Consider the following 17,994-nt stretch of genomic DNA (forward strand, 5'->3'; position numbering starts at 1 on the left):
AATAATCAACAGATTTCTTGTTTGACTTTCCTCATAGGTAGTCGAAATGATAAGTAGAGTGTTTAACTCGGGTAAAAGTAACCATCTCACCCTCGAACTATTGGCGCTTGGCGCTCTCTCTTCGTTCGAGCGCCAAAATATCTCGGGTGAAATGGTTCACTTTCCACCCTTGGTTAACAATCTACTATTGCTCCTTACCCAACCCCTTACTACTTATTTTTGATAAGATTTCCTAAAACATCGATAGTATAATTTGTATGCGGATCGGTTCTTATTTTTAACATCTTAAGCTTTTATAAATATAAGATATTGTGGTACTAAACTGTTATTTGAAAGATTTTACTTACTATTATAAAAATTATAATATTTTGTTTCAATTCGTACAAAGTGAATGGAAAAACAGCAATTACAGAGAAAAAAATGTATTGAAAAATTCAAATAAGGACATCCTTCTACCAAACTTGGCACCAATCATCAAGGATTCTACTCACAGATCACTCGTCTTTTAATATGGGCTCCTAAATTACTTTACGCATCCAGCATAGACAATCTTAAAAATGTGTCAACAAAGGAAATTCAACCTTGTATTTCATGAAATAAGGTTTAAAGGGCCGATTAACCGATGTTTTAATTGAGTGAATTTGAAATTCTGACCAAAAACTTCAAATTACAATTGGGTGAGGCCTTCTTTGTCAAATCATGTTAGATTACTTTGATGTGAATTCTTGCAAATGATCTTTGTAGACTTGTTTCAGTTTATTAATATCTGTTAGTAATTGGAGTTTCCAGAATCCAGATGTAGGTATACACGGTGTTTTTTAAAGCGGCGTAAAATATAACAAAAATCAAACATAGAGTGGCATCTGTGGTTGATATACAACAAACTGTGTCCAAATTTTTTTTTTATAATGTTAATATCCGGAGAGGAAAATGAGAACTGCGTTTGTATGAAAAGACGATTTCGTGCGGCCACGGTGTATCTTCTTAATAATAAAAAGTAATCGCCGAGTTCCTTCAAGCATTAAATTGCTCATTTTTATAAATAATTTTCATATTTTGAGTTTTCAGCACAATTTGTTATAAATTTTAATGTACATTTTAGATCTATGTTCGTGTTCGTTTTATCGAGCCAACGTCAAAAAATCAGAATTCGAATCGCCGAAGTACCTAGGAAAAGACCTCAAGATTTTTTTAACAACCGTATTGTGATCTAAAAAAGCGGTACGACTTTTCAAAAACTCCGTTCTCTTAGCCTACTGCACCTTAATATCATTAATATCGTTATTCGTAAGATATATTTGATGAATTTTTGTTTGTATATAGCTTGTAATTGTGTAGGTATGATGACTATATTACACATTTTCAATACCGCTATAATAAAATACACGACATAATGCAAATCAGTTCTCAGAATAATATGGGAAATACGCTTAACATATTTTATGAAGGCGTTAACGCTAAATACGTAATAACATAATGTTTAATGGTTAACTGCATGTGATGTATATTTATTAGTTTAACCATGCAGTGTGGCCAACTAAATGATCTTTGATCTGCGTTTTCTCGTAAAATACTGAGAAGCTTAATACCATATGTTAATTTAATGGCTGACGAGGACAGTAGTTAACAGGATGTGATGAATTAATATGAATCAATGTGTCAACTATCTTATGTGATGTTTTATATTACTCATACATTTCGTATGATATTCGCAAAAAATTTTCCAGTCCATTTTCAACCTTTAGCAAGTAAACAACATCTGGAGAAAATATGTCTCTAATTTTAAGGTCCTTCCTTCAACAGTTTAGTTTAGGCTGTTTGTTTTCGGCCGGTACTTTAACATAATCATTTTACATATTAATTCCTACTCGTTGATGATATTTTTAAGTACTTACCTACAGTTCTTTTACGCATTACAATTATTCTTTTTTGGCGACTTTAAAATTTTAATTTGTTCGATTGGCTAAATTTATCATTACATTCAATAAGGTTATTAAAAAAATGTGTTACCATGATTGTTTTACAGGTCAATCACCTTTACTAAGCAAAATTATGCAGTTGCATACGTTTAGTGGGTTGGCAACCAGATAACGTTACTTCTGTTAATCAATTCACGGAATGCAAAATACACCCGTATAAAACGCTCAATGATTCAGGCATCCAAATAAAAATGTATCGGAAACAAGAGTTTGAACAAGAACTCGTACCAGTAAGTAAGTGTTAAGTTTCCAGCTAGCAACTCTTTCAAACTTAATAGTAAAATGTACGATGTGGAAATAGAAATAAAGTTCAGTTTTGGAATTGAAAAGGAAACGGGAAACTGTCGATTGGAAAGTTAGTACTCATAGAGTGTTGGTTTTTTAGTTCGCCCACTATCGTTTATATTGATCGCAATACAGAATGAACTTTGTTTTTGAAAATACTCAATTGCTTATACCTATATTTATATTGATAATATTTTTATTTTTTCAATAATATTATATGACAAACCGGCAGGTACAAGTGAAATATTGTAAGTCTATTGTTTTGTTTTGTCAAATATACTAAACATTTGATTTTTACAAGCCGGAAACAAAACATAATTAAAACATGATTTTTGTAATTACAAATTATTTCCGCTTATATTTTTTGTTTTGTAGCTACATCAGCTTCGGGCATCATGCTACGCTTCATTCAAAACTTCCTGTTGGGACCATTCGTACTGAACTGCGATTTTAAAGGATTATATATTTTGTGCATGGTATTTAAAGCAAAAAATAATTTATAACTTTTAGGTAAGTAACTCCACAATTTCATTGTGTTTTTTCTTTTTACTAGCATAATACCATTATCATTGATCAATGGTGTGGCTAAGGTCGTTAGAAAATAAATTTTAACACCAATATGGGTTAATGGTGAGGTGACAATAAACAATACTGTGCTAAGCTAAAAAAACTGTATCTTTGTATGGCCGTCATAAATCTTATCATGGCCAACTCCGCTAATACATCACAATATCCAATTATTATTCCTTAAATAGCATTCATCATCATTATATTTGAAGTCATTCCATTATGATCCTATTTTGACATTTCCGGCGTACCTTTTGCGACTATATTAAGTAGTTCAATAATTCTATGATTTAGTTTTAATGTCCTACTCCTATTTATAGTTCATTGTTTGTTTTTTGTCCTTTGTGCTTTCAATAGTTATTTATAACCAAGTTTTATAATTGTGTTGAATATATATAAAAGACCGACAATACTAACCAAACATTAACATTACCCTATGTTATGATTATATTTAATGATATTCCTAACATTCATATAATTTACATAGGTACGCAGAATTTAACTAGAATTTAGTAATTGACTATAGAGATGTAAGTAGGTACCCAACCATAATTAAAACTAAAATAACAATGTTCTATTCAGACTAAGTGTTAATAAACGTCTTGAATACCTTTATTAAATTCCAAATATTCCAATAATACATTTATTTAAATCCTGTTTCAATACTTTGCAAGTCCTAAATAATCTTTATACCAATACCCAGACGCCTATTGCAACATTTTTTTATATATTGAGTTAAACGCAAAGTACTTGAATTATACGTACGTACGGAAATCAGTTCGTGGTTAGAAATCTATTTTCGTCACAATTATGCACATAATTTGGACCGCGGATCGCTCGACACTGAATGTCGTTACGGTTGTTAGAACTGAGTGATCCGAACGTGCATGGAAACTGGCGACATGTGTCATAGATACCTATGTATTTGTATATAGTCTGTGCGGAAAGAGAAGAGTCGAGGAATGTATGGGGCCCAGTACATTCCACAACTCTTTTCTTTCAGAACATACATTGAATACTAGATTCAATTGTACAGTCAAAGAATTTAATTTTATACCCATTTTGTACTTTGTGATAGTGTCAATGGTGTGAGGTCTCTAGCCACATTCATATTGATTGTCACTGTGATACTGATAAAGTACGAAATCGCTCGGAAATTAATTTCTTTTACCTACTTTCGTTTATATGCTTAGTTATCATTCCCATATTTTGCAAGTCATTGAAAAACTTATTTAGGTAGGTAAGCGTAATTTACGCAACAAATACCAAAATACTAATACATTGACTGTGATGCGTGGTGATTGAACTGACTTACTTTAGGGGTAAGTAATTAATCTCGTTAGAGAAATAAATAAAATTTATGCGTATATTGACGAATCTTCATTTTTTTTGTTTTCCTGTTTATTATTGCAGTGCATTAATGTATATTTATAAAAGAAAAAATCGTAATAATACAAATAAGGTACCTATATAATTATTTATGTTTTTGTATTCTTCAGACATACTTTAGAAATAATATTCCATCGCGAAAACAATAAGGATTAACCAGATTTAGTTAGTAGCACTTTTTAATTCACATAAACTTTAACAAAAAATATATGTAATGTTATGTTGACTTTAATTTTGTTTGCACACAAACCATGTGTAATTATGCTGACGTCTAAATAATCCGTCCACAAAAACAGTAACTTTTTGTCGTACCGTTCCGATCGCGCACACCATGAGTCAGGTCGTGACTTCATACGCCTCCGCGTCTAAAAATAGCTTACCTTCAAACTCTGGGTATATTTATAACAAGTTTTTGGCCGCTGCTTAGACCTCAGTGTGCAAAGGTTCATGCATGTCGCTATTTTAGTCATAATAAAAAATGCTAACCGACTACATTAATATGGTTTTCTAATGTTATGTTCTTAAATAGATTTTTGTATTTAGTTTTATTTGAGCCAACAATTAGTTTGATCTAGAAAGTTTGATTACATATACAAAATCCTTAAAATCTATAAATAAACAATAATGTAGACGAGAATTGTTTAAACGTTTTAAATAAATTTTATTTTATTTTCAAATATATGAAAATAAAATTAAAATGCCAGTTTAGTACGCTAATTTTAATAATTTTATTTAACTGGAGACTTATTCTGATTGTAATAACAGTTTATGAATTTGATCTGGACTTGATATGGACGTGATCTCTCAGCTGTCAAAAGTAACATTTCCTCAACCAGAAATGCCATTTTTGACGGCTGACTGGCCATTTCAAAAACAAATCTAGATCAAATTCATAATCAGAATAGGCCTCCTATTGTATTTATCTTTAACCCGCTTTGCGCTGCTTACTTCTTTAGACTACGATTAAGATCACAATGCATTATTTTTTACTTCTGGTTTTTTGACGTTCTCACATAATAAATTATACGAGTAGGTACAGTCAAGGAATTTAAATTCCGACCCATTTCGTACTTTGTCACAGTGACAACCGTATGAGGTCTCTAGCGGCTTTCATATTGATTGTCACTGTGACAAAGTACGAAATGGGTCGGAATTTAAATTCCTTGACTGTCCCTACCTAGCATTTATGTGAAGATTCATTATAGCGGAAGCAGTTATAAAGTTGACCCAAAAATTTTTTATTAAGCTATGAGCTTCATCACATATGTTCCTTGAGTAATTCTAAGCATTTCAAGCCTGGGAGGCAATAAGAAATGTGTGTCTACTCGGATTTGTAATGGATTCAAACTTTCAACCCCTTTTTAACCCTGTTAGGGGATGAATTTTACAAAACGCTGAAATTACTTTTCCTGTCTTTTAATAATATCCCCAAATACAAAGATTCAAGTCCCGCGTTCGAAAATTTTTTTGATATCCATACAAACTTTCAACTCTTTTTTCACCACCTTAGGGGATGAATTTTCAAAAACGCTGAAATTAGTTTTCTTGTATTTTAATAATATATCGTTTTACGAAGTTTCAAATTCCTAGCTTAAAATAAAACTTGAACCCCATACAAACTTTCATCCCCTTTTTAACCCCCTTAGGGGTTGAATTTCTCAAAATCGCTTCTTATCTCTTGTACACTTTATAAATGTAATCTAGTGTGCAAATTTCAACTTTCTATCTTTTGTAGTTTCGGCTCCGCGTAGCAAAAATCTCCAACCAAATTTTTCACCTTTTTACGTTTTTCTTGTAAAATTACTATGAAATTGAAAAAACAAATATCAGCAATGAATTCTACGTCTTTGGTTTATACGAAAATGATACCAAACTTGCCCTAGTACCCACCAGGATCAGAGTAGATTTTTTTTAAAGATGACGGATGGCGGCCGTCTTTGTACCCCACCCTCCCCCCACTTCAGGCTAGAAATGCTTAGAATTACTCAAATATCAGATGTGATGAAGCTCATAGCTTAATAAAAATTTTTTGGGTCATGTATGGCAGCGTTACATAACTGACTCCAGTATTAGGAATGCTCAATGGTTGGAATTAGAATCATTTGTGGTGACGTATGACGTATGATTAGATAATTATGTAAATGCATATAAATGCATTTTAAAGTATCGTTATTCGAGTATTGTTTTATGTTTATGATGCGGGTAAGTAAGTATTACTAAATATTACTACAGACGATAAAGTAATTGCGATAAAATTAAATACCTTAATGTAAATTGGAATGAAACGAAAGAATGACAATATTATTCACGTCTCTCTTACTTACTTAGGACCTAAAGGTACAAGGTTTTTATTTATATGTGTTTTTATTAACACGGATATAAGAATCGTTAAACTTATTGACTTTCAAGCGGAGAAACTATCGAAAGACACGGAGATATTTCATACCAAACTGCTGTGTTATTTTGAATCAGAAATAACAGCGCAGAGTAAATACGAGGTCCTTAAACAGTGCTATGACCGCGAAAATCGAAGTTCGCAAATTGCGGGGATTTTTCTCTGTCAATGGAGTAAAAGAGAACGATCCCCGCAATTTGCGAATTTCGGTTATCGCGGTAGCCGCTCAGGCACTTTATGCAGTAAAATGTTGCAGTGAATCATGTGTAATAATCACGCTTGTAATGGCTCCTCTCCACACGATGGGCTAGCGCCAGCCACTTCAAGGGACGCAGCCATGCGGTAGAATGAGATAGCACTATCACTTGCTCCCTCTAACGCATAAATGCGTCCCTTGGAGTGGCCGGCGCTGGCCCATCGTGTAGAGGAGCCAAAAAGATTGTTTCATTATTATACCGCATAATGAACCTAATAAAACTCGTGCTAATAGAATAATCATAGAATAGAATAATAATAGAAGTAATCATAAATGCAAAAAAAAACGTGTGGGTATAGGTATTGCTAATGATTAATTGACAACGGGTTGCCTAGCCAAGATGCCAAAAGTTTACGCCGTAGTGGACGATACGCTAATGGGTATCTGTCGCACTAATATAAAAGAGTGATAGAGAGAGATTATAGCGTGTCGTTCACTACGGCGCAAACGATTGGCATTTTGGCTAGGTTACTCTAAAATTAATTCGTTATTATGTAGTGACACCGCTTAGATAAATAAGTGACAGCGAAACGAGAATTATAGATTGTATCTTAATCATAGACTAGGAATCATCTAATCCTATGATGCCAAAAATGCGGGGTGCGCGGGACGAGGTGAGCGAAGTCCCGTGCCGAGATTGGTCCGTTCAAAGACACTTTGGACTCGAACATGGAGTAAAACTACTGTATGCGTGGCAGAGGGGGTAGCGCGACTATGCTCAGTCTGGAGGATGTTTTGTCTGTGATCTTAATGGAATTGTTCATCGAGCAATAATTTTAATGTTCAAACGATTGTAAGAAAGTTAAAGTACCTATATTAAAATATTATACATACATGAAAATCCGTGTAAGTAGTAGTGATAATAATATCAAAACCATGACAGATTTTAAAATCCTAATACCGCTCATGCTATTAATTTTCCATTTATTTTTAATCACTATTTTTGGCAAATTCTTTGAAAGCAATCCAATAGAAATGATTATGTTTTGATATAATGAAAATATTATTTATTCCGAAGAATTTAAATTAAACTCAAGTTTTAATTGCAATGTTATAAACGAACGCTTCAAAATTAACTGTACATTTAATTAATCGAGTAATTAAAAGAGATTTTTTAAGATACTTATCATGAATTGCTTTTCGCAAATTCAGCTAAATATCTCACCAAGTTTCAGTTTGAAACTCATTCACGAACCTTTTTAATGAATTATTTTGCCATTTCACAAAGTCTTAGTAGCAAAACAGTGCTGAAGTTATTAAGTTGAAAGTTTTAAAAGCCCTTATCTTTTTAATTATTTCCATCGATTTTTATCAAGTTTAGATTTTTAGGGTTCCGTACCCAACGGGTAAAACGGGACCCTATTACTAAGACTTCGCTGTCCGTCCGTCTGTCCGTCTGTCTGTCACCAGGCTGTATCTCACGAACCGTGATAGCTAGACAGTTGAAATTTTCACAGATGATGTATTTCTGTTGCCGCTATAACAACAAATATTAAAAACAGAATAAAATAAAGATTTAAGTGGGGCTCCCATACAGCAAACGTGATTTTTGACCAAAGTTAAGCAACGTCGGGCGTGGTAAGTACTTGGATGGGTGACCGTTTTCTTATTACATTTTTTCCCCTTTTTTTTGCTTTATGGTACGGAACCCTTCGTGCGCGAGTCCGACTCGCACTTGCCCGGTTTTTTTTACTTTAATATTGTAAATACCTCGGGTAATTCGCCAGTACCTGGTGTTGGAAGTGTAACGCTGGCCATCACATAATTTGAATTTGAAAATATGTCAAGGCCTGTTGGCGTTCGTTTTCTTCCTGTCACTCGACAATATTTTTTCCGTAAGATGTCACGTAATTTGAAATAATATTGTATTTTTGAAATATTTGTGCACAAATATAAATTAATTTTAGTATAAAGCGGCTAGTTATTGAAGGCTGGCCAATTATTGAAACCTTATACTAAAACGAACCCTGTTTATAGGTGAATAGAATTCATTTGGTGGCCAATTACTAACAGTGGCCAGTTATTGGCGAATTACCCTACATAATCTTTATGTTGAATTAAGAGTTTAAAAGAAACAGTCCTAAATAAATAAAAACTCTATACTGTATCACAGAATAAATAATAGTACTAAGTACAGAAGACTCACTCTCTAATAAAACGCGTCTGTTACGATCAGCACAGATATGGCCACTAGGTGGCGACAGCGCCACGCGCGGCTTATGGCAAACCCCAAAATTGGGGCCGAACGGAATGCACTTTTAGCTACCTGTAGCAAAGCGACGAATTCGCGGAGTGAGACACGCCTGACTGTATGCAAAAGCTAAATATTCAATTTTACTTAGCATGCATAAGTTATCGTCATTAAGGCTGTCATTAAGAACACTTCAAACACGAAATATATAAAATATGCAGAATTCAAAGTGAAACCAGTTTTACTAAAATATATTTTGATACCAGTAAGCAGCAAGTTCTTAGTATTATTATAAAGTATCCGCTTGAGAACGGTTTGTGTTTAGAGTAATAAAAAGTTTTAGGCGAAAAAAAAAATCTGTAACACAAATGTATTTTCTCAACCACACGCGTGTGTCAACTTTTTTTGTTGTTATTCTGTCCCGTCAGGCGACAATAATAGCATTGTTTGTTTGAATAAATGTTATACTATGTTCTATTAATATGCTAATAGTGCCATGCCTTATGGGAAACGGTCGCAGAGATAGTTCAGAGCCGGAAACCGCTACCAACTTTTAGTATGTTGTTGGGCATGGCATTGGGTCTCCAAAACTGCCGGGAGACGGTGGCGCCGGCCATCTACTTCAGCGGAATGACGTCATCAAAATGACTCCCGCTTCGTTGCGAATATTGCATACTGCACCCAAACTATGCATAGCACATACACGTGTGGGGTATTAAATGAAAAAGCCAATTAAATAAACTTTATTTTATTTATACAAAGTGTACCAAAATATGCAACAGTTCAAGAGAAATTTACAAATAAATAAAAATTACGTAAAAAAATATTCGATTATTTGGGTTTTACAACCAAACCAAAAGTCTGACGATAAAGCAATGTACTACAACATTAAAGATGACGTCTCAAGCCATACACTGATATTAATAAAATCAAAATTGGACCAAAAATGTGGAAATTATGCATAAAAATGTAGATATTTGCCCATACAAATGCATAAAAGTTAAAAAAATCCAAATTGGTCATTTTCAGGATAATCCGCATAAGCTTCTAGTATGTTATTAGCAATATGACCTGGATTCTAAAACTGCCGGGAGACCATCTCTGTTGTTCCTCAGTTACAAATAATGACGTCATATAAATAATCACTGCCGAATTTCGCAAAATGTAAATTATAGCTATACCACGAGTCTCACATACACATGTGTTACATGTAATGAAAGATTATTAAATGTATTATGATTCACCTAAACATTATTTGTAAAAAAAATGTACGGTTTCAGAGCTAGAAACAACGAAATACCACTTTTTATGGAAAAAGTAGATATGTATCAATTTTATAGCTAAACTAAAATCGTCAAAAAAAATTTGCGTATAATATTTGAAAAACTAGTTATTAAACTATATATCACAATTAAAATTTTACATTTCCGACAAAAACTGTGGAAGTTCTGGAAAAAAAACTAAAGCGCCCCAACAATTCTACCTTAATGCGCTCATATTATGCAAATAATAGTTCTAATTATCGAGTATTAAATGGATGAACATTACATAAAATACATAAAAACGACATTTTCGAATGGAACCATAATTAAAAAAATAATAATTTACTAGATAAGTAAGCAAAATACTGTTTCTTTAAGTACCTAATCGCCTCCTTTCAAAGTCGGTTAAAATGTAGCTTTTGTGACCTGGGCTACAAAGACAAATAAATTGACACCTAATTTATCAAAATCAGTTCAGTACTTTCATGCAAACTGTACCTACACATGCACGCATAGATAGCAAATTCTGCCGTAGTCGGACAAAAAAATAAAATTCAATAATTAGACCTTTACTATTATGGCCTGGCGTGGCTTGGCATCTAACGTTGAAACCCTCAGGCCGTAGATGTTAGCAGACCAGAGGGGTGACCTGTATTTCGGAGGATCAGAGGGAAAATTCTGCCAGCCTTCTCAGCTCAGCCTTGAAACCCTTGCACCACTCAAGATTCCACTTTTATAAGAATACCCAACTGGCGCGAAGTGGCGCAGAATAGGGCAGAGTGACGCTCTTTTGTGTCAGAGGTCAAGGTCCTCTTTGGGTCACTGAGCCAGTGATGTATGTATGTATGTATGTATAAGGCTAATCGAGGCTTAAATATATAAGTAATTATGTATTTTTTACATGAAACAACTGAACTGATTTTGATAAATGAGGTGTCAATTTATTTGTCTTTGTAGCCCAGGTCACAAAAGCCACATTTTAACCGACTTTGAAAGGAGGAGATTAGGTACTTAAAGAAACAGTATTTTGCTTACTTATCAAGTAAATTATTATTATTTTAATTATGGTTCCATTCGAAAATGTCGTTTTCATGTATTTTATGTAACGTTCATTCATTTAATACTCGATGATTAGAACTATTCTTTGCATAATATGAGCGCATTAAGGTAGAATTGTTGGGGCGCTTTAGTTTTTTTTCCAGAACTTCCACAGTTTTTGTCGGAAATGTAAAATTTAAATTGTGATATATAGTTGAATAACTGGTTTTTTAAATATTATACGCAACATTTTATTGACGATTTTAGTTTAGCTATAAAATTGATATATATCTACTTTTTCCATAAAAAGTGGTATTTCTTTGTTTCTAGCTCTTAAACCGTACATTTTTTTTACAAACAATGTTTAGGTGAATCATACTAAATTTAATAACCTTTTATTACATGTAAGACACATGTATGTGTGACTCATAGTATAGCTATAATTTACATTTTACGAAATTCGGCAGTGATTATTTGTATGACGTCATTATTCGTGACTGGGGGACAATAAAGATGGTCTCCCGGCAGTTTTAGGACCCAGGTCATATTGCTAATAACATACTAGAAGCTTACGCGGATTATCCTGAAAATGACCAATTTGGATTTTTTTAACTTTAATGCATTTGTATGGGCAAATATCTATATTTTGATGCATAATTTCCACACATTTGGCCCAATTTTGACTTGATTGATATCAACGTATGGCGTCAGACGTCGTCTTTAATTTTGTAGTACATTGATTTAACGTCCGACTTTTGGTTTGGTTGTAAAACCCAAATAATTGAATATTTTTTTACATCATTTTGATTCTTTTGCAAATGGCTCTTAAACGGCTGAATATTTTGATACACACTGTATAAATGAAATATAGCATATTTAACTGGCTTTCATTCAATACCCCACACAATTATGTGCCATGCATAGTTTGGGTACAATATGCAATATTCGCAACGAAACGGGAGTCATTTTGATGACGTCATTCCGCTGAAGTAGATGGCCGGCGCCGCCGTCTCCCGGCAGTTTTGGAGACCCAATGCCATGCCCAACAACATACTAAAAGTTGGTAGCGGTTTCCGGCTCTGAACTATATTCCCATAAGGCATATGACTATAAGTATATGACAATAATGGAAAGGACTTATAAGTCTTCTGCCATAAAATGTAGGTAATAGGTATGTTTGGTTATGTTAGATACCATAAAAATTAATAATGTAAAACATGGAAGATATTTCGATTAGTTGAAATTGCCCCGCAGTCGAAATTGGCCCACTGCACCTTATATTATTTGAAACTCAACAACTTTAATTTTCAATTGTCTGCGATTAGTGTTTGTATATAATATTAATTATGATTGTTTTATATATAAAGGCTAAAAGGGCGTGTAAAATATTCTGTAAACAATTGCTATAAATACGTGCAGTCAGCAGCACAACTGTCGTATTCGAACTTCAAGATATTCACAAGAGACGACACGTACTAGATCCATTCTAGATACGTTATAGTTTAGATATCAATTAGTTCTCTTTTGCAGCGCAATTCGGGCAACCAATGTCACTTTTACGTTAGATAGAGTAAGATATTTATTAGATGTGAATTGGATCTCTAAGTCATATCCTGTGGAAATCGTTCAAGAGTATCTTCAGAATCGCGCAAATGTCAAATTTGACAGGTCAGATCTTAAACATATCGTTATCGTATCTTGGTGATGTCTAAAAGATATCTAATTAGATGTCTATTTCAAAATCCGAATCGGGCCCTAAGTTGCTAAGCGGGTGAGGTGTTCAAAATTACCTTGACACGCTCTTATTCTCTTATCAATAAAGTCGCGTCACGATCATTTTGAACACCTCGCCCGCTTAGCAACTTCTGCTGCTGACTGTACGAGAATATGAATTGTGTTATAAATAAATGCAAGGGTTAAAGGTGATCCCAATGGTAAATGCGATAACTTATCCCATACGTGAGGGTTCGGGGGTTACGGAATTTGTTCCATATTTCCTTGTTTATTTACGTACAGTTGCAATCAGATATATCGGAGCGGCCAATGTCTTCACAATATCTGAACACGCACTCTAACACCTTGACAATAGAGACATGCTCAGATTTTGTGAGCCACTTGGCCGCTGCGATATATCTGATGGCGACTGTACCTATCTTACTATTTGATGAATTATGAGTGTAGAGAAGAAAAGTAATACTCTGATTTTTTTTAGGATTGATAATAATTTAAACATGTTCTTTACACAAATTGACACCATTTGTTACTGTTTCTTCCGCAACTTCACATTTATACTAGTTGCATCGTAAGCTGCTACTTCGGATCCCAGCCGGCTTATAAAGGCCGGCACTCATTAACAGTCCGCCGGACGATATCGGCCTGTCAGTTAGAACATAATTTTGACAGTTCCGAACAACTGACAGGCCGATACCGTCCGGCGGACTGATAATCAGTGGGCCCCTTTATGGATGGCTTTATCCATCTTTATCCACGTGGTAAAATAACTGTTACTTTTTAACACCGTGGGATAGAAAGTGACGGACACTGTTTTATCACGCTGTCACGTAGACAAGAACGACCATCATATCCGTACTGGGTCTGATTTCTCCTCCAATTAGGACTTCTTTATATATTAAGTATTTTTATTTTTTTTTTATTTTTTTGATTTGTCATTTATTTATTATTATATGCTGCAATGAAAACTACATTTTACATATCCAAGATTGTATTCCAAAATTAATTAATTGTTCTATATAGACTTCAAGACAGCCACAAGTTTGTTTTCTCTTCGAAACGAAGAAACTGTGTAGAGCAAAGTAAATAAGGAATGAAAGAACGCGGATATTGGCCACAAGCAATATCGTGTCTGACCTCTTATACAACGCTCATGTTTTAAAACTAAGCTATAAAACTTAACTCACCGGTCAACTATAACGGTTTTCCTTATAGGCAGATCACAAGCATAAAAATGTAAGTATAATTTATAATAGTATCTAGAGTAGTTTTTTATTACCTCGATTTATACTCGATTAAAGCTAAATGAAAGAGATATGTTTTAGGTTAACTGTTAACTTAATTTATCCATCCAAGCATCCTGTTCTTGGTGATCAATAGGCCGGACTTTCCTTTTCAGAAGCACTGGATGCAGCTTCAAATGAAGTTGAGGGGCTCTCTAACATTAGAGCGCCTAGCCAGTCTACAATATAATTTAATTTTATGTTGTGTAACTTTGTCCAATGTAAAAACATAACCATTCTTATTTTTAAAAATCTAACCTAAAAAAATTAGCTAAGGCACCCGGGCCGCAAAGTCAATTTTATTCCGTCTAATGTAACTTTGCATTTGTACCGCATAAACACTTGAACAGAACAAAGGGAGTGTCATGAATATCATGATAAAACTAAATAATGTATTTTATCACCATAGTCGTCGCCAGGTAGGTATATGGAAAAGATTTTCTAGTATCCGGCTAATGCGTGCAATGCATAGATATAAACTATGGATGAGCGCATGCATATGAATTGCCCGTTGCGATCTTCATGTCAGCAAAAAAGCGCCATCTGTTACACACTGCGTACAACTACGTGAGCTCGACTCTCGCGATAACTTTGTACGGGCGTACAAGGCTTGTTAAGTTTATTCGCGGTTTATATCAGAAGAGCGTCGATTAAGTTTATGGTTAATCAAAATTATTTGTTGTATTTGTTGGCGTTGTTTGATATCCGTGTCGTCGACACTGACGCTCCTTCTTACCTCTCAAGACCCGTGACATCTGTACTAAAATCAGCTGAAGACGAAAAACAGAGAAAATATTCCACGGCCTGTGAAATGCGACATGCAACTTTCACACCACTTGTAACATCTGTTGACAGCGTCTATGCACCCCAAATGTCCTCCGTTATAAAACATATGGCAGAAACCATATCTCAACGTTGGAACCGATCTCTAAGTACTGTACTGGGCTGGCTGAGATGCAGGATCAGTAACGCCGTTATACGTGCCACCACCATGTGCATCCGAGGCACACGCCACCGGTTTAAGTCCCCCGCCTGGTGGCTTGGGTTCGACGACGGTGCCGCCCTTCCACACATCGACTGAAACCCCTTTTCTACCCTACCTACATATGTCTTAACCTAACCCTTTGCCTATGTATTACTTATGATTCTCGTAATAAATGCTTTAGTTAACATATTTATTGTATTAAAATGGGCGAACTTATCCTTATAAGTTTCCGTTCTTCTACGTTATTTCGTGATGTCATTATCGTCTCAGGTGGCAATGCAATATTTTAAACATTCGCGCAGTGCGGTGTGCCGCCCTGTGTAAGCCGGCTCTGTCAAGGTCGACAAGTTGGCCGAGCTACTAGCTACAGCAGTACAGTTCGATAAGTACCTCCCGAGCTTTCGCGAGTAAAATGCGGCGAACAACTATTTCTGTTAGTTTCTTGCTTGCAAAACAGGTAGAGTAAAAAAGAAGGAAACAGCAATACAAACTAACTATTTTGGCTCAGTGATCCAAAGAGAATCTTGGCCTCCGAAACGAGAGCGTGCCACCTGTCCACAAATATGATGCAAAAATATAAGTAGGTAATGGAAAGTATTAAATACAGCGATGTGAATTAATCGGTGTTTGAAAATGCGCGCTTTGTTTCTAGCGCTCACCTGTTAATTTTTTTTGAGTTTTACCTACAGTTAATTAAAAACTTTAACCTGACAAGAATTAATATACTAGGTACCTAAGTCAACGAATAAAACAATAACAAATACTTGATCTTGTTATTTCGAATGTTTTTAATAATTATGTAAAAGAAACGGGAACAAACTCTGTAAGACAGACAATAGGTACTTTAATTTCGGTAATTATATCCGGTAGGTAATCAACTAATCATATTTAAGTAAATTTACCTATACAAATCACGCAGTATGCATTTCTACTTCATAATAACTTCCAAAGAGAAATGACGTCCTTACAAGGTTAATGCATTAGCGCTATGACGTACGAGCGAACATTAGTTGCTCGTGAGAATGAAATAAAATTATCGTTTAAAATTGGTTTTAAGCAATACATAAACCTAATTGGAAATTACTTACCGATGATATGAGATCCCATTTTTTTTCTTATACTTCCTATAATGGTTTTTGCACCCTTTTACAACGCAATAAGGCATTTTTGTGTTATGCTGCGTGACAACTTTCTACTGCGCAATTCGCCACACGACTGAGCGCCGGGGTGTGATAAATGCAAATATCACACCCATGTAGCGGCCCCCTTTTTAGTGCTCGTTAGCCGCGTCCTTACGAAGTAATATATATGTCCATGGTGCAATGCCATTAATGGTACATAATGATGTTAATCCCACGTTTTCTAAGTTACTGGCATCGTGATCTAAACATAAGCTCAATAAAAATAAATGACCGTAATAGCGCGTGCAAAGATCATTCTGCAGATTGACATCCAGCGCTGATAAACGCTACTACTATTAAAAATGCGAAATTAACAGTCTGTCTGTCTGTTACCTCCTCACACTTAAACCGCTTACCCGATTAAGATGAAATTTGCTATGGAGATTCGTAGAGATGGAGGTATGGAGTTTGGTATGAGATGGTAGATGAAACTTCGGGCAAAAACTAGTTTTTTTTTCATAATTGGACTTGGTTAATTTGTTTTTTCTCTTGGTTTTGATGGTATCCTAAACAAAATCGAGCTTTGAAGTCTTAAGTATTATAATTAAATAATCAAAGGGCATAGTTAATAAGTATACAATTTTGTAAAACATTGTTTTATGTATAATGTATTATTAATAATCAGAAATAAAAATGACGACTTCGGTCAGTCACTAATACCATTAAATCAAAAAACACGCTTCAATAATAGATTTTTAGCATGAATGATTGAAGTTTAATTAAAAGTGATCTAGTAAATATTCAACAAGTAATAAGAAATTTGATTACTTACACTAATTACCTATTTTCATTAAATGAGAACACGTGAAATTAAAATTAAGTTACATACCTACATAATCTTTAAATAATAAAAATTAAATAATTTTAAAATGATCCTAGGTTATTATCAACTTTTAAACTTCACCATGGTAAATAAATAAATTACGCAAGACATTTTACACCTCCATAACTGTATACAAGGTTGTAAATTATACTAACTTCCATCAAACTGTCCGCGCAATATCCAGAGGCCAGACATACGCGATGTGTGCTGCGCACATACCAAAATAATACTTTTTAGCTGAAGTTGTGTTAATTCCACTCGCCTCACAAGCGCGCTAGACATACAGTAACTGCCCAATTCGAACTTCAATTAATAGATCTAGAAACAATATAGATTAGCTAAGTATTGAGACGAATGAACCAGCGTCTCCTACTACGCACACTTGTAAACCTCGACGAGGTAACATTACACCGTTTTACCAAAAAGCTCAAATTGTCCGAGCTCGCGCAACCAATGAGAATGCAACAGGCCAGTTTATTAGTCATTCCTACGGCTGCCGCTTTATTGTAATTGTTTTGGGTCTGTACCGGACCACTTTTATAGGACTACTTCACTAATTTTCTTTGGTTTAGGTATCATTCGTGGTAAAACCAACCTATCTTAAAAGTGCATTAGGTATGTCTGGGGTG

General features: G+C 34.5%; 1 protein-coding gene across 2 annotated transcripts in view; it reads right to left on the bottom strand.

The window, feature by feature from the left end:
* The window catches only part of LOC134668606 (atrial natriuretic peptide receptor 1-like), a 259,800-nt gene that overhangs the window by 105,276 nt on the left and 136,530 nt on the right, over nt 1-17,994 (bottom strand). The gene's annotated exons all lie outside the window — the stretch shown is intronic.

Source organism: Cydia fagiglandana, chromosome 1 (genome assembly GCF_963556715.1).
Source record: "Cydia fagiglandana chromosome 1, ilCydFagi1.1, whole genome shotgun sequence".
Taxonomy (NCBI): Eukaryota; Metazoa; Arthropoda; class Insecta; order Lepidoptera; family Tortricidae; genus Cydia; species Cydia fagiglandana.